Raw genomic sequence first — 8,201 nt, forward strand, 5'->3', positions numbered from 1 at the left:
CTCATTCTGAGACTGGACTCTGTACACGGACACACCCATTCCTTAACTCCCGATAAGACCAGTCTGAATCAAGGAGGAAACAACTTCAAAGAAAGAAGACTTTTCTCTTTATTTGTCAGTTGCAAATAAATTACTGCTCAGCATTTACTTTCAGTTCAAAAATGACATTCAAGGATAAATACTTTTTTTTGGTCCCTAAATAATACCCTGAAGAGGTGTCATGTTCTCTCAGGGAAATAACACATCCACACGGTCTTTTGCAACATGTCATGTGTCTAATAAAATGGGAATGACGTTTGTCACCTGATTGTCGATAGACCGCAATAAGGACCAGTTAGAAAGGGTAAGTAGTTTAGGTGCAAACGGCACAAAAAGGAAAAGATTGTTGCTAAACTGGCCAGATGATGTACTTGATCCTAAGACCTCATAGGGTGGAGGAAGGAATGTTTTAGTATTACAAAACCTATTGGAGGGGAGGGGGCCTCAACACAGACTGTGGGCTTGTGAGATTCATGTTTTCAGTTTCCTCATATCAATGGTGTGGAGCTTATTTAGTATTTTCTTTCTGCTCGTCTAAGCAGGGATCCGTCTTTTTTATACATGACGAAAAACGATGCCGTGGGAAGTTTTCATTTACAATCATCTCTCAGTTCTCAGTAGACATTCACACTTTATGAGAAGAGATGACATTTTACAGCAATGGCCTGTTGGATTAAGTAGGAGCTGAGAAACCAGAGGATGTTGCTGAATTGAATTGTAAAAGGTCTGTGCTCTTAGAAATGAAGTGAAATATATCCGTAACTTTAGATATGTTTTATATCTCTGCACTGATAAAAGACGTGTACCCTTTAACCCTGTTTTTAACAATCATTAACACTCTTCAAAAGCATTTTTATTATGCTATTATAAAATCTGTTTCCCTTGTTCAGTGTTTAGAGTCCAGAGTCTTGTGCTTCCCCTGCACTATTGCCTCATGATCTCACTGAGTTTCATCTTTGCTTACTCCAGTAATTAAGAGCCAGTGTGTGTGTGTGTGTGTGTGTGTGTGCGTGCTTGCTTGCTTGCTTGCGTGTGTGTGTGTGTATTTTTAGTCTTACTATCTTTGTGGGGACCAGAAGTTTGGATATTTCGCCGGTCCCCACGAGGAAAAAGGCTATTTTAGAGTTAGGTTTAGGGTTAGAATTAGGATTAGGGTAGGGTTAGGAGTTTGGGTTAGGCTGAGGATTAGGTTTTGGGTTAGGGTTAGGGGTTAGCGAAAATAGGATTTTGAATGGGAATCAATTGTTTGGTCCCCACAAGAATAGTAAAACAAGCGTGTGTGTGTGTGTGTGTGTGCATGAATTTGTTTCACCCCTTTTGCATTTCTTTCACAGTATGTAACAATCCTTTTTGACAAAATGCCGCCTGCTTGTCGACCACTGAATAGTTTGGGATGTTTCTGACTCTAGTCTAGTGACTCCAAAAAACACAAACTAGAACAAAAGTTCATCCAACCACACAATCCCCACCATGTTAGCCAAACACACCACTGTTTTTTCATTGAAACAATTTATATTTTCGCTCAGAGCACTGATTCAGAGTTGGTGGAGAAATCTGACATTGATCAAGGTGCAGAGTTCCACTCAGTTGTATACTTTAGTACGGGTTTAATGATAAATCAGTGCTGCCACATAACATGGAGCTCACACTGACGAGCCAATGAGATCAAGTGCATTCATGGGAAGTCACATTGAGGTCAAATAATCATACATTCAGTGGTAATGACAAATGGAATGGTGGATTTACAAATGCGTTTTACAATGTGTGCTCTGCTGTCATTGGCACAGTTTTTGTGTGTTGACTGTGTGTTTGTGAATGGTACAAATGAGAACTACGAGTGTGTTTCTCTGTAGCCCTACCTTGAGTGTGAGTCTGTGGAATCAGGATGTTGGATTGAGGGGCAGGGCATTGAGACTGTTAAATATTGACTGGGAGTGTAATAATTAACTTGGCTCCCACTCCTGATGTCTCTTAAACTGGCCACCCTCTCTGCCATTGCATTGCTGACAAATGCACCCTAAACTCCTTATCCTTTCTACCTCCCCTCTTAGTGAGGCTGTCTGTGTTCATCACTGCTTTGCCTTCTATCAGTCTTTTCTGCTACATTAGACCGCTCTTTCCTTATTTCTGCCTTTCTATCCTTGCAACCCCCAAAAGCTGACGCTCCCTAACCTTTGGCCTCGTGCTATGAAAGTCACCGGGCCAGGCTCGGCTGCATCTGAAGGTGAGTACTGCGCTTGTATGATGTTTGTCTGTGTGAATGTGTTAGCTCATATTCAGGACTTAAATTTCCTACAACTGTACATTTACAAGACATGTTAGATAGGATAAGAATAATCTTAAGGCCTAGTTCAGTCAAAAACGTGATTATCCTGTGTTTCATATATATTTCCACATTATGATGTTGGAATAATACTGTGAAAGTAAAAATTATGATAATGATCTTTAAATGTAAGAGCTGTTTGAAAAGACCGGCTAAAATTTCAGCCTGTTTTGTAAGGATGGTGTTTTGGCCAAGTTGTTAATAGACCAATAAGAAAGAGAGTTCCAAACCTCTCTGCCAATAACAGCTAGTTTTCCCCTCTCCACTCAGACTACTCCCAGACAGTCCTAGCTAAATTCTTGCTTGAGAAATTGCTCTTTGCTAAGAAGTTATTTTTGTTTCTTTTTGACCATTTTAATATGAAAACAATCACAGTAAGGTTCTTAATTATAACCCAGAAATGATTTGATATTGAGATAAAAATGTCTGCATTGGACCTGTAAAGGCTTGAAACTGAGATTCCTATGTATCCATCCACAAAAGGTGTCAACCCATCCCATGCTAACCTTTGTTCGTAGGATAAACTCTCAATATCAGTCTTTGCTTTAAAATGGAAAACACAACGTTATTATCTTACAAACCTCAGTACTTGATTTTTCTACTTCCAGTTTCAAAGGCTAAACGGCTGTCCTAACAAGAGGCTGTTTGAATAAGTTTCGCCACATAGGCCTACAAACATCATTTGACATTCCACTGTTTTATACAGTGACAGCTGGAGTAGAGCAGTTTCAGGGTAAGCAGATGGTTTGAAATCAGTTCCTTACAACCAGAGAGTATTTCGAGATATACATTTAACAGATTGAATTATATTTCTGTCATTCAGTGTGTGTGTGTGTGTGTGTGTGTGTGTCTGAGTGTGTGTGTGTGTCTGTGTCTGTGTGTGTGTGTGTGTGAGAGAGACAGAGAGTACAGGAGAATGGCATGTAATACATATGTATTTTAAAGCATTTCTTTGGACACTGTGTTAACAAACCTACAGACGAGCTTCAATGCCATGCAACTCTCCTTCCGTGGCCTCCAAATGCTCTTAAATGCAAGTTAAACTAAATTCATGCTCTTCAACCGATCGCTGCCCGCACTCGCACGCCCATCTAGCATCACTACTCTTGGACGGTTCTGACCTAGAATATGTGGACAACTACAAATACCTAGGTGTCTGGTTAGACTGTAAACTCACCTTCCATACTCACATTAAGCATCTCCAATCCAAAATTAAATCTAGAATCGGCTTCCGATTTCGCAACAAAGCATCCTTCACTCATGCTGCCAAACATACCCTCTTAAAACTGACTATCCTACCGATCCTTGACTTCGGGCGATGTCATTTACAAAATAGCCTCCAACACTCTACTCAGCAAATTGGATGTAGTCTATCACAGTGCCATCCATTTTGTCACCAAAGCCCCATATACTGCCCACCACTGCGACCTGAATGCTCTCGTTGGCTGGCCCTCGCTTCGTATTCGTCGCCAAACCCACTGGCTCCAGGTGATCTATAAGTCTTTGCTAGGCAAAGCCCCGCCTTATCTCAGCTCACTGGTCACCATAGCAGCACCTGCCCGTAGCACAAACTCCAGTAGGTATATTTCACTGCTCATCCCCAAAGCCAACTCCTCATTGGCTGCCTTTCCTTACAGTTCTCTGCTGCCAATAACTGGAACGAATTGCAAAAATCACTGAAGCTGGAGTCCTATATTTCCCTCACTAACTTTAAGCATCAGCTGTCAGAGCAGCTTACCGATCATTGCACCTGTACATAGCCCATCTGTAAATAGCCCACCCAACTACCTCATCCCCATATTGTTATTTATTTTTTTGCTCCTTTGCACCCCAGTATCTCTACTTGCACATTCATCTTTTGGACATCTATCACTCCAGTGTTTAATTGCCAAATTGTAATTATTTTGCCACTATGGCCTATTTATTGCCTTACCTCACTAATCTTACTACATTTGCACACACTGTATATAGACTTTTCTATTGTGTTATTGACTGTACGTTTGTTTATCCCATGTGCAACTCTGTGTTGTTTGTGTCGCACTGCTTTGCTTTATCCTGGCCAGGTTGCAGTTGTAAATGAGAACTTGTTCTCAACTGACCTACCTTGTGAAACAAAAATAAAAATAAGAAGAATGTAGGCCGTTTAGCAGATGCTTTTATCCAAAGCTACCTACAGCCATTTTGACATTTTAGTCATTTAACAGACACTCTTATCCAGAGCAACTAGGGTTAAGTGCTTTGCTCAAGGGCACATTGACAGATTTTTCTCCAAACCCTTGACATTCAGCATTGTAAGAAACATGCTCTACCAACTGAGCCACACGGCCAACACACAATGATAAATGGATGAGAGATAGAAAATAGGAAAAAGGCAGTGTTTGAGAGTGTGCCTGACAACAAGTGCGATGAGTCAGGCAGGGGCGTCAGGGTCAGTGTCACTGTTTTTTAATTGCTTTATTGTTTTGTTTTTCCCAAGATAGAGAGGTTTACTACGAGGAAAAGTCTTCAGAGGTATCAGAGCAGGAGAGGGAATGCTGAGCATGATAGGGGAGAGAAATAAAATAAAGAAATGAGTAACAATATTCCAACAGGAATAAATGATCAGTATACCAAACACTAAATACATTTGATGGTGAAGTAAAAGTAGGATTAAAAAGGGAACATAGTTATTGAGAAGCCAGACACACCCATTATGTTCAACTTGTGTTCACAATCCTCAATGCACCCTTATGTTGACAGCCACCATAAAACCCTGTTATCTAGACAGGCCTTGGCCTTTGTGTGCTATGATGTTGACTATAGCCGGTCATAAAGATGGTAGAGGGGGAATGACAGGTCAAAGTCAGTTGCAATTGCAGGCTCCTCACATGTACCAGTACCGAATGACTAAGTCAGAGTCCTGCCTTAACCCCACGTAAATTCCCTGTAATTGACCTTATATGTACTTCTGTTTCAGGTATTTCAAAGTGAGATATCATACGCCCACCAGAAACAACTGAAGGTGTGACCTCAATATATGGGACGAGCTAAATGTTGCATGAATGCAGTAATATCGTTATCCTGTAGGAGGCATAGTGTGCTATGAACAGCTTGTGGACAAATCTGGTGCTTGCTGGCTGTAACAGCAACTCCATGTGGAAGTTGTCTGTGTTCCAGTGGAGATGCTGTTACCTGCAGAGAGTCACCCCCTAGCCAGCTCTGACATGGAATCAATGTTTAGAATATCACAGTCCTTATTTATTATGGCTGTTCTGATGTTTCTCCTCTTTCGGTTGAACTCAGTTATATCTGCTTTCACCACATTGTCATGTATTTTTTGATTTGTATTATTAAGAACAGTCTCTAGATCATTCAAGAGATATGGGCTCCTTGTTTTCAATGACAACATCATGTGAAGATATGTATGCCCTCCAAACTTTGGTTTGAATTCAGAGTAGGGATGCATGGGATGCATGGTGATGACCTATGAATTGACAGCCAGTGTCTGCAACACAACTGCCTGTCAGTTCTGTAGGCCACTGCTGTGTCTATCCTACTGAGCACACACAGGGGTTTAGATGGAGCAAAGGAACTCATTGATATGTTTGATAAATTGTCAGAAACCTATGATGTATTTGTGAAACCCCTGAGAATATTCTGTATAGTATACATTTGCAAGTTATTTGAAGACAATACAATTGCTTTGTTGCCAACCTTGGAAATAAAGATTGAAAACACTCTCTGATTGTTTAAATAATATAATTAAGCAATAAGGTACGAGAGGGTGTGGTATGTGGCCAATAACCACAGCTAAGGGTTGTTCTTAAGCACGACGGAGCACTCGGATACAGCCCTTAGCCGTGGTATATTGGCCATATACCACAAACCCCTGAGGTGCCTTACTATTATAAACTGATTACCAAAGTAATTACAGCAGTAAAAATAAATGTTTTGTCATACCCGTGGTATACGGTCTGATATACCACGGCTGTCAGCCAATCAGCATTCAGGGCTCCAACCACCCAGTTTATAATACCTGTTATAAGTGCATGAGAGTAAGTGAAAAAAATGTCTCTATAAATTCAAGAATTTTACAGACGTTGTCTAGTCTGGTAGAAGCTTAGTATTCCTGAGTGTTGCCACAGGATGAGGGGTGTTTTAACATAAACCTGCCAGGGAGGGGCTTTTAAAAGTGAAAGCAAAAAAATTCCCAGATGTACTATTATAAGACTCTCCACTCCCACACCTTTTACCCAATCTTACCTTATCACTTAGCTCTACTAATCTTCCTAAGGTCTCTTCAGTTTATATGAAATCACCTTTGTGCTGGGAAAACGTCATGAACTTACTTTAATTTTCACATTGCGGTCCCTGGATGAGTCATTTCAGGAATCTCACAGTGATATTACCAGTCAGAGGAGTTTCATAGTGCACTTAACAAGAAATATATTTTGTGTGTGTGTGTGATATGTCAACAGTGTCAATAGTTTGACCCCAAACAGTAAACTCCATGAAGAAAGAGGACTGACTAAGTAGAGTTAGAAAAATGTAAGTGTCACTGTCACAGTGATACAATAATACAAAATCCATATTTTTTTTGACCACATTGTAGAACACTGAAATTGAGTTTTGAGACACTAAAAACGATCATAATCAAACATGGTACAGGGGTCATCTATCATGCATAGAAAACAGAAAGGAAAACACAGCACACTGCTGCTCATGTTCCCAGGTTATATTTATTTAGCCTGTGGATCCAGAAAGATTCCCTTTGAAGAAGTTTCCGGTAATAAACTTGCCAAACAGGTCTATTTCTTATACATGTTCATCTGACCTAGGTAAGGGATTATCATTTGTCCCAACACAGGCCAAGGACTTTGATACATTTTTAGACTTTCAAACATTTTCTGCAGTTTGAGATTGACTGAGTTTTTTGATAATGGGGTTGCTCCCTATGCACCTGCCAATGTTAATCTATTGAACAATATTAATAACCAGACAGGAAACAATGCTAATGTTTTCCCCATTGATAACCTGAATGACAATGAACCTGACTCTCACCCTGAGGACATGAATAAGGAAAAATACATATTTTAAAAACGAGGAAAAGCACATTTTTAGCACCCAAAATAAATCCCTCTCTTGAAACATATTTCTGCCTAGTTGAGAAAGATGTACATCATCTCCTGGCTAAGAAAAAAACAATACAAGGTTTTCCACAATATGTCCAAAGCAGAGAAATAATCTCTTATGGAACTGAAAAATGACTCCAGTATCATTATAAAACCTGCTGACAAAGGAGGTGCAATAGTGATACTAAATGCAGCAGACTATGAAAAGGAAATTCTGATGATGAATTTGACAAAAGACTCCCAAATGACCCTTCTAATCAATTCAAATCGCTGATCCATGATAAAGTGTCACAGTTTTTTGAATGAAGGGGAAATTCAAAGACAGAATATGAGTTTATGAAAGTTGACTGTCCAACCACATCTGTCATATACGCTCTACCCAAAATTCACAAGAGCATGACACCGCCTCTACCAAGCAGGCCCATTGTGAGAGGTAACGGATCTTTGACAGAGAATATCTCTACCTTTGTAGACCATTTTGTGAAACCCGGGGCGATCTCCCTCTCCACATACACAAGAGACTCTATTGATTTTATTAATTTGTATAAATCTGTGGACCATATACCTGAAAATTCTAGCTCTGATGCCTCATATCAGAAACAGACCACAGACCTCACACAAAGATTTAAGGAAAGGGGTGTCGTGTCTTTACTATCATTAAATTGAAGACTTAGTTTTATCAAAGATTCTCTGTAATTAGTATTACGCGATCAACTGATTAATCATGG

At 40.0% G+C, this 8,201-nt stretch overlaps 1 long non-coding RNA gene across 1 annotated transcript; it reads left to right on the forward strand.

The window, feature by feature from the left end:
• The first annotated feature begins 2,002 nt into the window (after positions 1–2,002).
• On the forward strand, positions 2,003–6,081 carry LOC112231320. The gene is made up of 3 exons (XR_002950436.2): positions 2,003–2,263; positions 2,971–3,095; positions 5,319–6,081. It is a non-coding gene; the product is annotated as an uncharacterized LOC112231320 (long non-coding RNA).
• The last annotated feature ends 2,120 nt before the right edge of the window (positions 6,082–8,201 follow it).

This window comes from Oncorhynchus tshawytscha, linkage group LG33 (genome assembly GCF_018296145.1).
Source record: "Oncorhynchus tshawytscha isolate Ot180627B linkage group LG33, Otsh_v2.0, whole genome shotgun sequence".
NCBI classification, from domain to species: Eukaryota; Metazoa; Chordata; class Actinopteri; order Salmoniformes; family Salmonidae; genus Oncorhynchus; species Oncorhynchus tshawytscha.